Raw genomic sequence first — 20,232 nt, 5'->3', positions numbered from 1 at the left:
GGTGGATGAGTAAATAGGAAGGTCTACCCAAATAATGGATAGTATGATTATTAATTGGTGTTAGATGCATCTCCTATATATTTCTTGTTTGCTGCTTAAATTTTTGGCCTCGAGAATTATGGTTGTTTCCTATCTCTACAGCTCATCATTATTTTTATGGCTCACACCATAATTAATGTTTAGCACTGCTACATTATTACTCTTTCTCTTTCTGGGGTCTCCAAAAAAAACTAACAAAAGTGTGTTTGTAAGCAATAGTGTTAGGGTTTGCATTTTCAATAATTTGAACAATATATATTTGAACAAAAAATGGTTAAATATGAGCCAATTCAATGCAGCACTTGACTCATACGAGCTCCGAGTATGGATGAGTCAATTATTGACTCAAATATTATGGATACTCTAAATAATTATGTTTTTATTTTTTTACTAATAAATTATTCCCTTCATCCCGCAAAACTTGAGCAATATTCATTTTCGGGTTGTTTCGCGAAGTTTGAGCGCTTTCCTTATATAATAGTAGTAGTAAAATTTTTTTCCTTATTCACATTTTCACTTTTTCACCTATCACACTTAACAAACAAAATACTAACTTTTTAAAATTCGTGTTGAATTTTTTTTTTTCAAGCTTCGCGGGACGGATAGTGTATATCTCTAAAGTAAAATCAATCAACATACCAAAATCATTATACTATTACAAAAATTAATACACTTCATATAGATTGCATTGAAAATACATTTTTAGTTGCATCCCTTTATTTTCCTTTAAAAAAAGAAGATTTGAGCTGCTTTAATCTCTTTTTGTAGTGTCCCAAACATGTGGAAGCTGCACAAATGATGAAGTTGGCAGTCTACCTCACTGTAGAAGGGTCCTTGCTTTTACTCCGTAGATCAAAGGCTATGAATTCCGCATGCTTACGGGAAATCGGAATCTAACGGTAGATAAGGCTCCAACGCGGCTCAACAAAGTGGATGCGTGCAGACAATTACTGACTACCACTTCTCGCACGTGCTGATTGAACCATGCGTGTGGGCTTTTTGGGTATTTTATATGGCTTATGTTAAGCGCGGGAATTATCAATTTATGATGATGGTCCCTATTAATTAATTGCATATCCTATCAATCACTTAATTAAGCTTTTGCACTTTTGCTGCGTCGTGTTCCTTTTGTTTATTTATTTATTTTTATCTTTTTTAGTTATGCCCCACACTCAAATATATCTCAAGTGATTTAAAATTCAAACCTATTAAAGAAAAAATACTACTCCCTCCACCTCAATATTCATAGCTCTTTTCTTTTAGGCACGGACATTTAGAAAATAAAAATTAAGAGGTAAATTGTGTATCTCATATACTTAAGTTAATGTTAATTTATGATGTTGGTTCTATCTCTCCTTCCCATAAATAAACTCCTCCCACCAGACCACCGCCTGTAAATCACCACCGCACCCTGCCACCTCAAATGTGTTCCGATCGTAACGGCCTGCCATTTCCTTATCGACTGAATCCTTCAACTAAATCTGCTCACAAACACCAAACCGTAAATTTTGTAGATCTAAATAATGTGATACCAATTACGATACAAAAAATTAATAAAATGGTCGAAGCTTAAGATAGAAGAATAGTATAGTGTACAAGTTTCAATTTTCAAACAGTTTAAAAAGATCAGAGAGATAAATGGGAGGAGTTGTCTTTTCAAATAGTTTACGATACATGTTAGTGCATGTGTTGCTACACATAATTTGTCATTATGTAGACACATCTCAAAAGGACCTCTTTAACCAGAGTGATAGTACAAGTTCTTCGTAATTTTCTTATGCAACATTTGGAAACTTTCATTATGCAAAGCGGATGTTTTTGGATAGGATCCTTGGTTTTTTTTTCTTATCGGGAAAGTCATGTTAGATGTTAGTAATTAGTTCTCCATCCACTCCAAGAACCACCTTATCTCTCCATTCACCAAAATCCACTTTATATCTCCAATCTCCAATTCGCTCTCAAGAGGGATCGAACCCGGGTCACTTCACTTAAGTGAGGATCCTTGGTGAATAGGGGTGGGAAGATAGGGTTCGGGTATAGGGTACCCGATTACCCGACCCAAAAAAATCGGGTATCGTGTACCCTATACCCGAAAAATTAGGGGTTGGGGTCGGGTTCAGGTATTTAGAGTGCTAAAAAATCGGGTATCGGGTATACCCGAAATACCTGATTTTTTAATTTAATATAATTTAAATTATTTAATTAAGTGAAGTCAAAATTTGGTGTTCAAGTTTCAACATTGTCGGCTACTACTAATCTGTTTCTCCTTCCACTTCATACCTCTCAAAACTCAGCAGCACCTTGTTCCAGATTTGCCTCCCAGCCAGCGACCCTCGCCATTTCATCGTTCCCCTCGGCCTTCCACCCCCCGTCAGCCGTCCCATTCCCGTCGAATCACCCCCACCGCGCCGCGCCTCCTACTCCTGGGCTTCCAGTTCGAGAATCCCTCCGCGCCTCTCACTTCTACCGACGACCCCGTCGCCGTTCCCGTCCCGCCTCCTGTTCGATTCGCCCCTCTGCGCCCATCGACAGCCACCACCAGAATCAACCCCCAGTGTTCCGCTGCCCTCCCTTCCACCGCAACGCCGTCGAGAGGTTGTCATGCAGCCGCCCCCTCCGGCATGTTCTTTTCGTCCTCTGCCTCTTCTCCCACAGCAGCAGCATCGCGCCGCCTTCGAGCTCCGACCACCGGCATCTCTGGACAAGCATTTTGGGCATCTATATTGGACAAGCATTTTCGGGTACTTGATTTTTCGGGTAATTCGGGAAAGCTATTAGCTTGAATACCCGATTAATCTGGCAGTTGAATCCCAATTCAAATCAGCTCGGGTAATTTAGGGTACCCGAATACCCGATTCGGGTACCCGAGTCGGGTATTAGGGTACCCGATTTAGTAATCGAGTTCGGGATCGGGTATTATTTTTTATCGATTTTTGGGTTCGGGTACCCGATTTTTTTGGGTAGCGTACCCGAACCCGATCCGATTCTCACCCCTATTGGTGAAGATCCTTGTGTATTATCGTGTTGAGTAGCTTAGCAAGATTTTCTTGTCTACTTTTATATATGTTATTGAATACTCACATTTTTATTGTAATTTTTCATTCTTCTTTACATAATTGTCTCATAAGCATTCTATGTGTTTGTGAAAGATATAGGTTCTCTCTTCTGTTTACATTAGTTGAGTCGTAATCCATGTTTGTTATAAGAACTATTTAAGGTGATTTCTGTTTATTTATTGAGGGTTGGGTAGTGAGTGTCGACACTCACATTCTAACAGAGTGTTGTGCGTGCGTTGCTAACTTTTATCGTTAGTTGAGTTTTGAGAAAGTGCTTAGCTAGGCTTAAGAGTCAATTCTTGAGTAAGTCATATGTAACCTAACTTCAGATAATGGAAAATTTTTCCTGAATGAATCCACTCAGATGTAGGCGTGTTGTCACTAAACTACATAATTAATCTTGTGTGTGCTGATTTATTATTTTATACATGTTTATTGTGTATTGATTATTATATCATATGTGACATCACATGTACTTAATCATTAGTAAACAATTTTAATGTACAAGTTGTGCACTCATTTTCTCAATACCTATGAATTAAAGGAAGTTTAGAGTTGCACTGAGCTTGAACCAGCCGAGTGCAGCCTTTTAATTGATCTGCCACTAAGACGAATATGCATTGACAAAAGATAACTTAATATTATATATTCCCTCCGTCCATGAAATATTGTCCTAATTTGTCATTTTGGTATGTCCACAAAAATTGTCCTAATTTATTTTTAGTAGTAATTTGTGGGTCCCTTTCTCCGCTAACTAACATGTGGGCTTCATTCTCTACACTCACTAACTTAATTAGCTTTTTCCACTTTAATAAATAAACAACACAAATTTTCTTAAAACTCATGCCTCCTTCCCTTAGGACAATATTTCATGGATGGAGGGAGTACATGGTTACGGTAAATGTCAATAAACATATACATAATTTGTATACCTTCTACAAAATTTTATGAAAAAACATCCTAAGGCTAGTGTCGGATCCAAGATTTTAAATTTAAAGGTGCGACAAATGAGTATATAATTATTAAAAGGTGAGATTCAGGTCGCAAACACCGTCTTTTTCACTGGTGACCTGTTCTCTGAGCGTATTTGTAATGAGAAAAATAAAAAAGTGAAAAAAAGCATAGAATTAAAGAAAGATTTTAAATTGTTTAGGGGTACAAAATACCAAAAATATTACTCTGTCCGTCCCACCTCACTTGGCCTAATTCTTTTTTGGCACGGTCATTAAGAAGATTAAGATTGTAGTATAAAATAGTGTAAAGTATGTGGACTCATGTCTTTTGTAGTGAAAATTTATTACTAAAAAAGGAAACATGCCAAATCAAATGGGACGACCCGAAAAGGAAAGTAGGTCAAGTGAAGTTGGACGAAGGGAGTACTATTAATTATAAAATATTACTCCTGCCGTCCACGAAATGAGTACCCATTTCAGGACAACACGAGTTTTAAGAAATTTATTGAGTATGGTGTAAGTGGAATATGGGTCCCACCTTTTGAGGTATTAATTAAAGGATTATGTGGGGTACACTTGCCAAAAATGAAAATGGTACTCATTTCGTGGACGGACTAAAAAGAAAATATGAGTACACATTTCATGGACGGAGGGAGTACTATAGTCTATATAATATTACCAACCAAAAAAAAATGGGGTACAATTATACCCCCAACGCCCCATGCTAGATCCATCAGTGCCTAAGGCTATACCGATCATTTAGACGATGTCTCGAGAACATAATTCAAAATTTCATATGAATACAAATACGCTTACTTTGATTGTTTTATTGGATTGTCATCATATAAATATTTAATCAAGGCTACAAAAATTCAAATTATATATAGCATGTCCTATTCTGTGATTTATTTGTAATAGTATAAGCATATAAAGGTTTCAAAAACATATGTCAAATTATTTGGTTTCGGACAAATTAAAGCCATACGTGATTTCAAATCAAAGACACTAAAATTTGAACTACATGAAATATGTATTTTACCCCTCTCCAAAAAAAATGTATTTTACCAACTCCAACTAGCTAGCGAAAATATTTTATCTATTTTCTTTCAACTAAACTTATTCTGTTTTCATAAGGAAACAAATTAATGTGGACATTATTCCTTCATCTCACAAACAACCTTGTCGTTACGCAGTAATTTTGACTAATTGTACATGCATATGGTCACTATAAATATTTAGTTAAGTCTTTTTTGTGAGACCTATAATCTCTAAAGTAAAAAGTAGTACTCCGTCCACAATTTAATGTCCTGTTTGGCTTTAAAAAACTGTCCACAAATTAATGCCCTGTTTTGCTTTTTGTACCCTTTTACTCTTCTACTTTTTCTATATTTACTACCATTTGCCACTAATGGACCCACCTTCAAACACCTTTTTCACTTTTATATTCTATATTTACTACACTTTATCACTTTATCACTTTAGTCAACTACTTTATCACTTTAGTCAACTACCCTTATATTTCATCCACATCACATTTTTCAGCTTTCTTAGTCTCCGTGCCAGGACCCAAGTAGGGCATTAATTTGTGGACGGAGGGAGTAATACTTTTGAATATAGATTATAATATATTAGTGAAGTTAATTATACGACTAAAATTCAAAACCATCGCACTCAATTTTTGTATTTCTGTTTAAATTCATAATTGGTTTTGACATATCTGTGAAGGTATGCCCTAAATCAATGGAGGAAACTATGGAAATTGGTGAAGTCAAACAATTAGTTTCTGGATAATCCAAAACATTTGACTAATTTAATATGTGGGCACTAAATTCAGATGCATCGAAGATGTTTTAAAATCGTAATTGAAATCAAAGCTCTACGATTTTTGTATGGATTTACTTTAACTTTCTTTTAAGTTGTGACTAGCATTTGCACCCCGTGCAATGCACGGAAAACGTTTTTATATTTTTATATATATAAATTGATACCAGCTCAATTAAATATAAGAAAAAAATTAATTTTCACTTAATATATTTGAGTTGAATATTAAAAAAATAAAAAAAACAAAGAAAAATTTACAATAATAAAAATTGATATTGTGAAAAGGCATAAATAATAAGTAAAAATAATAAAATAGAAAAAAATTGATTTATTCAAAAAAAGAGGAGAGATGAGAGAGAATTTTTAAAAATCATTAATCTTTAAATAAATATAACTCTCCATTTTAAATCAAATATTTACATAAAATATATCAAATTAATGCTCTTATCATGATATTTAATTTGATATATTTTATAAATAATTTTAATTTCACAATTTTAAAAAGAAATAATATTAAAAAATAAGAACACAAAGAAAAAATTATATTGTACAAATAAAACTTCAATTTTTTATAACTACAAAATTGCCACTTATTAATTTTGAAATCAATTTGAAATTGAAAATTATCTTCTTAATATATTATAAATTATTATATAAATATAAATTTATAAATTATTTATAACCAATGCCTTATAAATTGTGTATATATACACATATAAACATATAATTCATTATGGAATTATAAACGTGGGTTATGCAATTTTTCTTTATAAACGTGGGGTGTGCATTTTTTTAAAAATTATGGGTTATGCAATTTTAATTGAGTTAGTTACTTAATTTTTGAATATATATACAGGCCGTGCCTTTCTATTTCCTCGGCTTTCCGTCAACGGCAAATCAAATCCTTTCAACATGCTATTCATGGGAGGGTTTTCCTTCGCAAAGGCGATACGCCGAGATTTGCGGCTGATCTTTATGCTGAGCTCTCTATCCTCTGGAAAACGTCGTCTCCATGGCAGGTCATCCCTCTAGGCAAGGGATATTTCACTTTGAAGTTCTCGTCACCTGAGGATTATGCTTTGGCTTTTGCAAAATCGGCTTGGCGTCTTCGTGTGGGGATCCTTTTTCTTCAGGCATGGACTCCCAATTTCAATCCGAACAAGATTGTTTCTTCTACTGCTCAGGTTTGGGTCCGTATCTTTAATCTCCCGCATGAGTTTTGGCATCCTGAAGTCCTCTCTGGTATAGCTAGGCATGTTGGCACTCCTATTCTCGTTGATGGCATGGCTGCTCGGGCTTCAGTTGGTTATTTTGCTAGGGTGTTAGTGGAGATGAATGTGGCCCTGGAAATTCCTGAGTTTATTGATGTTAAATGTGATGATGATATTTATGAAATTGAGTTTGGATATGAGAATTTGCCATATTTCTGTAGTCTTTGTTCTGCGATTGGCCATGCCACTGATGACTGCAGGAAATCGGGCATGGAGCCTGCCTCTCCGACTAAACAGAAAGTACAGGATAATAGTTTGCGGGGCAGGAAGCATAGCAATAGATCTCGACACTGGAAGAAAATTAGGAGCCGTTCTCGACAGCACGCGGCGCCTTCTACTGCTAAGATGGATAATCATGAGGAGTCTTCGCCCAGATGTGATGTTACTGTTGGGAAGGCTTCTGTGGAAAACAGAAATCGGTTTGAGGTGCTGGAGGGTATGGAGTTAGAGAATGAAGTCGCTCAAGCCTGCAAGGAGGACACGGTTGTTTTGGAGGATTCTGACAGATCCGTGGATGAGGAGATCATTCCTGACGATCGCGAGGCCGCAAGCTCGGCAAAGCGACCACAGAGGGAGGACACGGCCGGGTTAATACAGTCGGCCGTAGTTCCGTCCATGGACATGGTAGATGTTTCTACATCTCGGGTGGTCATTGAGCCTACACATTCTATTCAGGAGGAGTTGGCTAGTCGTATTAGCAAATTAGAGGAGCAGGTCAGTCAGGGGATGCAAATGCTCGTTGACAACCCTAAGCGTCGACCGGGTCGACCTAAAAAGGGTATGGAACGTACGCAAGATCCGCCGAATCCGATTGACAGTATCAAAAATAGGCTCAGGAATAAGGGCGCCGCTCTTGACACTCCGTTGCCAGTGGAGTTCTTGAATAAAGTGCCAAATGCTCAGTCTGGAGGAACGCTTGTTCATTCTTCTTCTTCAGTCGCAGCTCGAGCTATGTCAGCTGTAGTTTCTAAGAGATGGGGAGATATGCTGGACGACGACGACTCGTTCTACGAGGACGATCAACTCTTCTCTTAGTGTTGTTTTGGTTTTTTTCGTTGCTTTGTCGTTTTCTTTCGTTTGAGCTCTCTTTTTGGAGGCTCGGCCCTTAGTCTGCGCTTGTGCTTTCAAAGGTCTTGATTTTTTCTTTTTCAATAAAATTTCTATTTCAGCAGTCATTATTTTTGGAAGAAATCACAAAATTGCCATTGAAATTGATTTGAAATCAATTTCTAATTGAAAACTGCTGTTTTAATATAGTATAGATATAATTAAAATTACTATAATTTATGATAAATATATTTTAGTTTAATATAAAAATAATAAAGAAGAAGTCATATTAATAAAAAATGATATTGTGAAAAAAGAAAACAATATAAGTTAAAAGATTATTGAAAAAAATAGATTTATTCAAAAAAAAAGAGGAGAGAGGAGAAAGAATTTTCTTAAGTTTTAATCTTTAAATAAATATATTTTTATATTTTAAATCGAATATTTACATAACATATATCAAATTAAAGCTCTTGTCATGATTTTTAATTTGATATGCATATCAAATATTTTATAATTAGTCGAATTTCACAATTTTAAAAAAGAAATAAAATATAAAAATAAGAATTTAAAGAAAAAGAAAAAGAAGATGTATAACTTATAAATAAACTTTCAATTTTATTCTAACTATAAAATTGCCACTCAATTTTGAAATTGATTTGAAATTGAAAACTCCCTTTTTAATATAGTATAGATTGTAATCTCTTTCTTAATTTAATCTCGTTTCATATTTTCTTATCTATCTGGGTCGAATTGTAATGGGATTAATGATGTTGATTTTTTTTTTTTTTTTTTTTTTTTTTTTTTTTTTTTTTTTATGGAATGAAGTCAACTAGTTGGTTAACCATATAATTAATTCGAATTATATAATTTATATGCATGTGAATCCTCTATTCATCAAGTTAATGTTTCATTTTCTATCTCTTTAATTATCACCCACAAATTAACAACTTATATATATTTGACAATAGTCAGAATACCATTACTACACACTTGGCATGTATTCATAAAGTTAGAATATAATAATATAGTATTTTTTTCTTGGAAACTTATGATTGATCATATTTGAAACCGTGATTTGCTCTTTGTGCATGTTAGGAGAATAGACTATGCGATAATTAGACAAATGTTAGATTTTATTTATGTATTTCATTTTTTGTCCAATAAATAGCGGTCTTTTGATTGAAACATGTATGTGTTTACTTTGATAGAAAAAGTTAGAAAAAGTATATTTTCCATCATTTTCACATGTTTTCTATGATGAATAATTTTCTCCGGTCAGGCTGGAAAATTTATTCGGGCAGCCCCTTTTCATTCATTTTCTCACAAATGTTGGATAATATTATCCTATTGGGAGGGTGTGAAAATATTTTCCAACATCTCAATTTTTTTATCCATCTATTTCTAACAAAGTAAACACATGATAAAAAAGGAGAAAAAGATAATATTATCTCATCTTTTCTTATCCATCATTTTCCAATGAAAATTTTACTATCAAAGTAAACGCACCCTACGGTACTAAATTAGCATATCGTTTAACGATCGATACCTTTTTTCCTTTATAAAACAATGGTTTATGATTTCGAAGTTTCACATTTATATTATTGTATGCACTTTTTGAAAAAAGAATTCTGAATAAATATGCGCTTTCATCCCAATTCCCAATTGATTTGAAAAATGTGATAGATAATTTTTAAAAATAAAAATAAACTAATTTTTATAAATATTCTAAAATAGTAAAAATGAATTATTTTTTATGAATGTAAGAAGTATATTCTCACTTTCATACTATTCGAGAGAATACTTTTACTATTCAAGTTTTTATCAAATCTGTCGTTGACAACAAAATGGATACCAAAATCATGAGATTGTACACCAAATTCTCGGACGAACGCATCATTTTTCAAAAATAAAGTCAAGTCACAAGTGGCTTAAGTAAGAGTACTAATTAATGGCATATATAGATGGGAGTATTTAGAAAAAATGTGATGTACCAATCCAGGAAAAGAAGCTCTTTTGAAAGAATATCAAAACATTTGTTCCAACTCCAAACTCTACTTTGAATCTCCGCAAGCAAACTTTTCTTTTCCTTTTCCTTGATCTCGAACCTGTCCTCGTTTCTCCTTCGCCAGATCAACCAAACAGTACACACCCAAATTGTCATCAAAAGTTCCCTGATCTTTTTCTCCTCACTCAAGTGTATGAAGGAAAGGAAGTGTGCTTCAACATTATTCGGTCTCACCGTTGCGAGTCCAAGCCAAATATGAAGGTCGTCCCAAATCTCCACAGCTTTCCTGCACCGAACGAACAGGTGGTCCGTCGTCTCCAGTTGGGAACCACAAAACTTACAGATCTTTTCTTCTTTACCCAAAGGTATCCGTCTTTTTTCAAGGTTTTCACAAGTGGCAATTCTGTTTTTGAGAATTCTCCACAACGTGAAAATAGCTTTCTGCGGTGATTTTGCCTTCCAAATTTTCGAAAAATCAGTCGGAAATCTGGCGAGAGGAGGATGCTCTCTTCTTGCTTGTAGGATGTGAGAGTTTTTTTTTTTTTGATCGGTAAAATTAAAATATTTATTAAGATAAAAAGCAAGGCACCAGGGATGCCAATCAAAACAAGAAGGAAAGATTAAAACCCTTTGAGCACCACATGGTGAAAGGGATTCTCAACTCCAAAACTTTATAGACCTCATTCCAACTCCAAAGTCTACCCTTGATCTGTAAAACAAGTCTCTCAATATCCCAAATCTTTCCTTGAAAACGACTCTCATTTCTTTTTTCCCATAGTGTCCAAACCGTTCCCACCCATAACGCATTTAGCAATCTTCTTCCTTTCTTCTTTTTGGCAGCAGAGATGAAGGAAGTGTAATGATGGAGAGTACCTCTAGGATTTGCCGTTTTGATGTGTAACCATTGGAAGATTTGGTCCCACACCGCCGCAACTTTCGGGCAATGAAGAAACAGATGTTCCGTCGTCTCCTCTCCAGCGACGCAGGCGTTGCATCCTCTCTCTTCCCAGCTAATTTGAATTTGTCGTCTTCTTAAGTTGTCACAGGTAGCCAAACGATTTCTAAGACATCTCCACGCTGTCACCTTGGCTTTGTGCGATGTTGGAGCCTCCCAAACCATAGCCATCTCAGTCGGTTGAGTTTGTTGCGCCTCACTGGAAGCCGCCACCAAATCATAAGCCGACTTTGTTGAGAATTTACCGTCCGTAGTTGCCCTCCAACTCCATCCATCAGTTAAACCTGTAGAAGGGACAAAAGCAGCAACAAGTCTCAAAAGTTCCACCACCTGTCCATTCTCTCTGTCCCTCAAATCCCTCCTCCAATTCACCGACCACACCCACTCTTCTCCTTCCCAAAACCCACTCTCTCCGACGAGGGCTTTCTTATTCGAGCACAAGTTATACAATCTCGGGAAAGAGAACTTGAGAGGTTTGTTAACAGCCCACACGTCCTCCCAGAACATTGTATTCATCCCATCCCCGAGCCTGTGTTGAAGGTGATCAATGAACCATCTATCGTCGCTTCCTCCCCCTTTCTCCACAATTTTCGCCCACCACCCCAACTGCCCACTTCTTCCCACCATCGAGCAATCCCCTTCTTCGCCCCAGACAAGTTCCCCATAAATTGATTTGATCACTCTCGCCCACAAAGCTCCCCCATCCACCAAAAATCTCCAAAGCCATTTAATTAACAGAACATGATTAAACAATTCCACATCCCGAAACCCAAGACCTCCTGTTTTCTTATTGGAACACAAGGAGCTCCATTTAAACCAGGTGATTCTTCTCGACTGAGAGTCTCCACCCCACAGAAATCTGGAGAACATGGAATTGAGATTCTTGAGCACAGTCTTGGGAATGAAAGCGTAGGCCAGTTGATATACCGGAATAGATTGAAGCACCGCTTTGACAAGAGTGATCCTTCCTGCCAACGAGAGAGGTCTTTTTCTCCAGCTTGCAATTTTGTTTGAGACTTTATCCACCAAGAACTTCCAGTCGCTAACACCATTGCTTCGGCCTCCAATTTTGGTTCCCAAGTAAAGACACGGGAAGTAACCAATCTTGCAATGGAGAAACGAAGCCCATGTCCTCTCGACTGACACATTCACTCCCACCGTCATCAGGCTGCTCTTCGCGAAGTTGACAGCAAGACCCGAGACAAAATGAAAGAGAAGCAACAGACTTTTCAGTGATTCCACATTACGCTCATCAGCCTCTAAAATAAAGATGGTGTCATCCGCGTACTGGAGGTGTGTAATCGGCACTTCATCCTTACCAATCTTAACAGGAAACAATAACTGTCGTTCCACTGCTCTCTCAACAAGCGCATTCAACCCTTCCGCAACAATGAGGAATAAGAAGGGAGACATCGGGTCACCCTGTCTCAAGCCTCTCTCCATTTTGAAATCTCCCGTTGATGACCCATTAACAAGGACACTTGCCGTGGCTGACTGAAGACACCCTTGAATCCATTTCCTCCAAATCCCATCGAAGTTCATTCTATCCAGCAAAGTATCCAAAAAATCCCATTGAACTGAGTCGAAAGCTTTGGCAAAGTCAATCTTAAAGAATATCCGGCTTCGTCACTTCTTTTTTGACTCAACAACAACTTCATTCAAAATGACCGCACCATCGAGAATGAACCGCCCTTTAACGAAAGCGCTTTGATTATCAGAGATGATCGACCCCATCACCTTCGTCAGTCTCCCCGCCAAGATCTTTGCAATGATTTTATACAAGCTGGTAATGAGCGAGATTGGACGAAATTCGTTCAACGAATCAGCCCCTTCTTTCTTCGGTATTAAAACGATGAAAGAAGCATTACCTCCTTTAGGAATTTTACCGTTCGCGTGGAAGTCCTTCAAGACCTGGAGGATATCCTCCTTAACCACATGCCAAGCCGATCTCCAGAATGAAAAGTTAAAGCCATCAGGTCCTGGACTCTTATCGCCAGAGCAGCTCCAGACCGCTTCTTTAACTTCTTCGGGTTCAAAACCTCTAATCAGCCAATTTCTCTCCTCATCAGAGATTTTCCTTCTCACAAAGTCAATGGGAATAACAGGCATCTGTCTATCTTTCCGCTTGAAAAAGGTTTCAAAATGATTTCTCACCCTAGCTTTTACCTCTTCCGGTTTGGAAATCCATGAGTTATCAAAGATCAGTCCGCCTATGTCATTCTTCAACCGCCTCCCTTTAATCGCCTTATGGAAGAAGCCAGAATTCACATCTCCCTCCTTAAGCCATTTCAGTTTAGCCTTCTGTTGTAAAGTCATCTGCTTATGCTTCATCTGAAGGGAAATGAGAGCTTGGAGCTCATTTCTCCTGATAACATCCACTTCGCCTAAACAACTCTGCTCGTCAAGCTCATCTTTCTGTTGTAACTCCTTCTTTAATTCGTGAATTTTAGAATCAATCTCACCAAAGGATGTACGATTCCAAACTTTTAAAGCCTCGCGAAGTTTCTTCAATTTCTCCTTAACCACGAAAAAGCTCCATCCCTGACAGTCAGACCCCGTCCACACTTTCTTTACAACATCTTCAAAGTCCGGGTGATTCGTCCAAGCATTTAGGAACCTAAAAGGTCTTGGTCCCCAATCCTCCGTTCTAGTAGTGAGAACAATTGGGCAGTGATCCGAGATCGAACGCTGAAGACCGCGTGCAGAACTTCTTTCCCAAGTAAGCATCCAAGTTTCGTTAACAAGGAAACGATCGATCTTGCTCTTGCATTTGCCATTGGGCTTGTACCAAGTGTACTTTCGACCTTGTGTATGAATTTCCTTCAGATCGTTCCCCCTAATAAAATCCTCGAAAAACCTCGCATCCGACGCTCGAAACGTCTCCCCGCTGCCCACCCTCTCTTCTCTTCTCCTGACTGCGTTAAAATCTCCCAAAATACACACACTTCGATCCGCATTCTGTTCAACAATAGAACCAATTGCATCCCAGAGAATCCTCTTTTCCTTTGATTCAGTTGGCGCATAAACATTGATAATGCAACACAAGAGACCGTCCTCCTTGTACCTACCGTTAACAACCAAGGCCCCCGGTAAATCCCAAGAACTAGATGCTTCGAACACCTCCCTATTCCATAAACACGCAATTCCCCCAGCTCTACCGTCAGAGTTCCTGATTGCCTTATCTGTGTTTTTAAACCCCCACCAAGAATTACAAAAAACATCACTAAAAGTCTCCATTTTTGTCTCTTGTAAACAACAAATATCAATCTTATGCCCTCTTACAAGTTCCATAACATCTCGCTGTTTCGCAATACTCCCCAAGCCCCTAATGTTGTATGACAGTAAATTCATGGACAATTCATCTGACTCCCAGCATTATTGAAGGAAAGGAAGTTACCTTGCATCTCGATTTGGCGGACAATCACCTCTTCATCAGTCTGACTTGAAAGACCTAACTTCTTCCCAAAGTCCCAGATTTTCTGACCTGAAATTCCCCCCTCCTCTGTCAAAAGCAACCCTTTTTGTCTCTCCCCAATGTCTTCCTCCTCTGCGGCCTCCTCCTCTCTCCCATTTAGTGGTTCTATTTCAGAGATGAAACGCCCCCAATTCTCCTTCTCCCTCGCTCTATTCTTCTTTTTCCCTTTACCTTTTTTTCCTTTTGTGCATCGGTGATCAGCCCTTTTGTTATTGGAAGGCAGCCTAACTTCCCCTGCTTGGGAACCCGAAGAATCATCCTTTTCGGTCCTAGACACTCCCTCAGAATGGTTGTTTTCTTCTACAAAAACATTCACGTCGAGACTTTCACTGTTATCTTCCAGATCATCAATATCCCCTTGTAGAAGAATGGGTTCCTTTTCTCTCTTTTCTCTCTCAGCAGGAACCGTGGGCAAGGAAATAGGTACCTCGCAAAGAGTGGCCTGCTCGGCCCTGCAAGAAGACTGGCTTAAAACTGCGGTAGCAATCGCATTCAAAAGCAGTCTCGAGCCTCCCAACGTTGTCTCCTCATGATTGGTAACCTCGACTGACGTATCTGCGACGGTTTGTTGCGAAGGAATCGGAGAGTTCGATTCTTGGAGAACTGAGACGTCTTGCGAAGGAATCGAAGAGTTCAATTCTTGGAGAAACGAAACGTCTCCATCTTCCACACCGATGTCATCCATCATTCCAATGGTAGCGATAGCCTGATCCATGGATTCCACTCCATCCGACCATCCTGGATCCGATTCCGATTCCGACTCGTCTAAATCCAGTTCTCCGAACAAGGACGAGAGTGGGTTATCCTGAATTTCTTCAATGCGAAGTGTGAAACTAGCTCCATCAATGCAGCACTCCACTACTTGCTCAATGGATTTGAGACCTGTAGAGATTTGGATCAAAGCTTCGTCCAATTTCTCTCTTTCTTTCGTGAGTTCGTGAATTTTCAAAACCCGCCCAAATTTTGCCGTCACCAAATCAAAGAAACGAGAGTTCCATGCATGAAGCGGGATCCCAATCCATTTAGTCCAAATAGATCGCTGCTGGTGAACATCCACGAAGTTCCATTTCCTCTTCCAAAGAAACCAGAAGTCACTCCATTCATCTAACTCCGTGAGAACTTCTTGTGTTGGTAGTTCGCAAATACTTCGGATGAGCAACAAACTTCCCCCCATCGTCGAAACTTTCAGTTTCCCGGCACATTCGCTGTTGATTTCTTCTTTGATTTCATCCCAGGAGAAATCATCTTTGATGAAACCTGTGAATGTTCCTTCAAGCCACTTTGAATCCTCCTCCGAAGTTTTGAATTGTAGCTTTTCTCTTTGTCTGGGTTCTCCTTCACAGACTCCAGTGAGAACTTCTTTAAAGGAAACTCCCGGCTTCTTCTTTGCAGAATCCAAAAAATGGAAGTAGTATTCCGGTTTCTTTCCAATATCTCTTTTGGCGTCGAACCCCTTTTTTTCTTCATCCCTCACCACCCTCTCAAACCTTGGTTTAAAAACTCTAATTTTGTAGCTTCCAATCCAAAGTTGATTCAACTGTTGAAGCAAACCTTCTGTATCCTCGACCCCTTCGAATCGGACAAAGCCGAAAGGCTTCCCTTTTTTATCTCTCTTATTGGGACAGAAAATGTCAGTCGGAACGCGGACGGCACCAAACTTCCTTCTTAAGAAATCAAAGCTTCAATGTTCGGGGATGTTGTTGAAGAAGAAGGTGACTCTCTGTGATCTCGGAGGAGGTTTAACCTCTCCAGTGGATCGACCAGCTCCAGTCCTCCAAGTCTTCGGCTGTCTATGAAAATTATTGCTCCGTTGATACACCTCATTGCCTTATGCTCTGGTCCTCTCGTGCCCCCTTCTCCTCACCACCCTCCAAACCTCCTCGCGACTCATGCTCTCCGGTCAAAGAAATAGAAAAAAAAACTCTCAACCAAGCAACTTCAAGTTACTCCACAATTAATTCAACTCAACAGCCACTGGTCAGTTGTATAACATTCAAGGTAATCCACTATTGCAAATATCCATTCCAATAAGCATTCATATCCAAGGAATCCGTAAACTGCCTCTATTCAAAGTGTTGTGAAATCCAAATCCCAAACTCCAAACCAAACGCCATTTTCATAGTATTATAGAAGAGACTACGATAAGGATGAAGGACGGCACAACGACAGAGCTTTCAACCATTACTAGATAGCTTACATTGGCGTCGGAACTTGGGTTGGCGTCGGAACTCGGCCGAGAGAGACTGTAGGCGTTTAGGTGGCTGGTTGGCGAGATTCAGAGCATAGTGTCGTGACTACCGGTGTTGACCGATCTTGCACAGAGGTGCGGCTCCGGTGGCTGCGACTGCAGCAACGACTCTGTCTCCTAAGCGTCGGAGGTCTGCTGGGAGCCGATCTGCTGGGTGGCGGAGGAGCGGCGCCGATCGATCTGCTGGGTGGCGGAGGAAAGGCGCCGGCTGCTGCCTCAAATCTGCACGACTGCAGATCTGCTGGAAGCCGAAAGGTGGATGGCGGCAGAACTCTGCAGGGAGATAACCGATCTGGTGGATGGCGGAGGAACGGCGCCGATCTGCTGCTTGGAGCCGATCTGCTGGGTGACGGAGGAGCGGCGCCGATCGATGCTTGTAGGATGTGAGAGTACGCTGCTCTTGTAGTGTATACGCCATCTGGGGAGGCCGTCCATGCCCACTTATCCTCTTTATCTGCAACAAGGGAAACATTGGAAATAACAATGGTAAAATTCTGCACCATCTCACTTTCACTCCCCCTAAGAGCCCTTCTCCACTGTAAATCCCACGTCCACGATCCATCGACCCACTTCCCGGAATCGCTAATGGGACTCTCCTTATTAAGACTAAGTTGGAAAAGTCTTGGAAAAGCTAATTTGAGCTGTGTACCCCCGACCCACTTATGGCACCAAAAGGAAGTGTTACGGCCGTCCCCCACCTTTCTTTCCAGATTAAACATCAGTCCACCCCTATGTCTAGCCTCCCCCAGAGCAATAATTTTCCCCCACCATCCCGTCCCCCTCTTGCTTTTTCTAGCCAATCTAAAACCTTCCTCTCCCCACTCAATATTGCCGTAAATCGATTTCACAATCTTGGCCCAAAAAGACTCTCCATTTCGTAAGTATCTCCATAACCATTTTCCCACCAGAGCTAGGTTGAAGACTTCTAAGTTCCTGAACCCAAGACCGCCTTCTTTTTTATCAAGACACACATCTTGCCATTTAACCCAAGCAATCGAACCACTTTCCCCATCACCACCCCACAGAAATTTTCCACACAAGGAAGCCAAGTTTCTCACAATGGTTTTCGGGATAAGAGAGAAGGAAACTTGAAAAGTCGGAATTGACTGCAGCACCGATTTGATCAAGGTAACACGGCCCGCCATCGACAATTTCCTATTCTTCCAGTTTGAGACTTTCTTTTTAACTTTATCAACCACAAAGTTCCAGTCAACAATGCTCTTACCTCTTCCGCCAACCTTGACTCCGAGGTATTTGAAAGGTATCGAACTCACCACGCAATTCAGTTCATTTGCCATTCTCTGGAGCTTGCTCTCTTCCATTCTTGTCCTCATCAGGATGCTTTTACTGTAGTTGACTTTGAGACCTGCCATAAATTCAAACAAACACAGAATGTTCTTAACTCCCTCTGCGTTCTTCTCGTCATCGTCAAGGATGAAGATTGTATCGTCTGCATACTGTAAGTGTGTGACTTTGATCTTTTCATTCCCAATCAGAGCTGGCTGAAGTAAGTTCCTTTCCACGGCTCTGTCCACCAGGGATTGAAGTCCTTCGGCCACGATGAGGAAGAGAAAGGGGGATAAAGGGTTGCCTTGCCGAAGGCCGCGCTCCAGCTTGAACTCCCCAGACGGGGAGCCGTTAATGAGAACATTTACCGAAGCAGAAGAGACACAACCTCGAATCCATTTCCTCCAAATAGGGTTGAAATTGAGGCGTTCCAACATTGCATCCAAGAAATCCCACTCAACGGAGTCATAAGCCTTAGCAAAGTCGATCTTGAAGATTAATCTACCTTGTTTGCTCTTCTTTGCCTCCTCCAACACCTCGTTCAGTATAACAACCCCGTCCAGAATATACCTTCATTTAATGAAGGCACTCTGATTTTCTGAAATGATAGAATCCATGACTTGACTCAATCTGCATGCCAGCGTCTTCGCAATAATCTTATATATGCTCCCGATCAGCGAAATGGGTCTGAAATCCTCCAAACTGCTCGCTTGTCCTTTTTTTGGGGATAAGAACAATGAACGAAGAATTTCCACCTGTTGGAATTTCCCCCTTTGCATGGAATTCGTTCATAAGTTTCATGAAATCGCCCTTTATCACCTCCCACGAAGCCTTCCAGAAGCTAATGTTAAACCCGTCCGGGCCCGGACTTTTGTTTCCATCGCAACTCCACAAGGCCGATTTAATTTCTTCTTCGGAAAACGGTCTGGTCAGAAATTGGCTTTCCTCAAAACCCAGGGATTTTGCTGTGAAATCACCTGGTAGTAACGGCAAAATTCTGTTCCTTTTCTTAAAAAACTTGGCGAAATGATCTCTTGTCCTTTCATTGATCACCACCGGATCCTCAACCCAGCAATTGTCGAACATCAAACCGTTGATTTCGTTTTTCTTTCTCATTCCCACAACACACCTATGATAGAACTTTGTGTTTAGATCTCCCTCTTGAAGTCACCTGATCCTAGCCTTTTGTCTCAGCAGGTCGTTTTTGTTTCTTGTCTGGCACAAAAGTTTTGCTCTGGCTTCGTTCCTGCAAATATTCTCATGATCTTCAAGACCAAAGACGTCATCCATTGTGTCCCAGTGGAGGATTTCATCTTTGAGAACTTGGATATTATGATTGTGTCCCCGAATGAAGTCTTGTTCCACCCTATAAAACTCTTGTGGCTTAACTATTTGTTATTATTATTATTATTATTATTTTGATAAATTAACAATATTAAATAAAAAAATTTAAAGATCGCGTCATAGAAGACTCAAATTTAAAATCTTTGGCCTTATACGTTAACCCGTTACCGCTTGGCTAACACACTCACTCACTATTTCTTATTATTTGGATGATAGCAGTGATGTAATTGTGGAAAATAGAAAGTTTTTTTTATAATATTTTAATTTAGTTTGTTGTAGTAAATATTTTTAGAATCTGTTCCAACTATTTACTGCAATATTAAGCAAAATTTTAGAATTGCAACTAATTGATCGAAAAATCAATTTTGAAATTGATTTTAAATTGGATTTAAAAAATATATATATTATAGATTATGGATTATATATTTGACAATTTTTGGGTCTTTTACCGTCTTTTATTTAAAAAAATAGTAAAAACTTAAAATATAAATGAATAAGTGCATATGACTACCACTAATGACAATAGACACATTTACATGTCATATCACTATGTTTCTAGAGTCGCATTTAAACATAAATTGGTACGCTCATTCGAGCGAGCGATGCACGTTGAAATTAAACGATATATTTAAATAAATAAATATATTTATTAAACAAAATTAAAATATAAATAAATACACAATATTTTTTAAAAGTAAAATAAAATAAAGTAACCCACATCAATTACC

Source organism: Salvia miltiorrhiza, chromosome 3 (assembly GCF_028751815.1).
Source record: "Salvia miltiorrhiza cultivar Shanhuang (shh) chromosome 3, IMPLAD_Smil_shh, whole genome shotgun sequence".
NCBI classification, from domain to species: Eukaryota; Viridiplantae; Streptophyta; class Magnoliopsida; order Lamiales; family Lamiaceae; genus Salvia; species Salvia miltiorrhiza.
Note: the sequence above shows the minus strand (reverse complement) of the source record.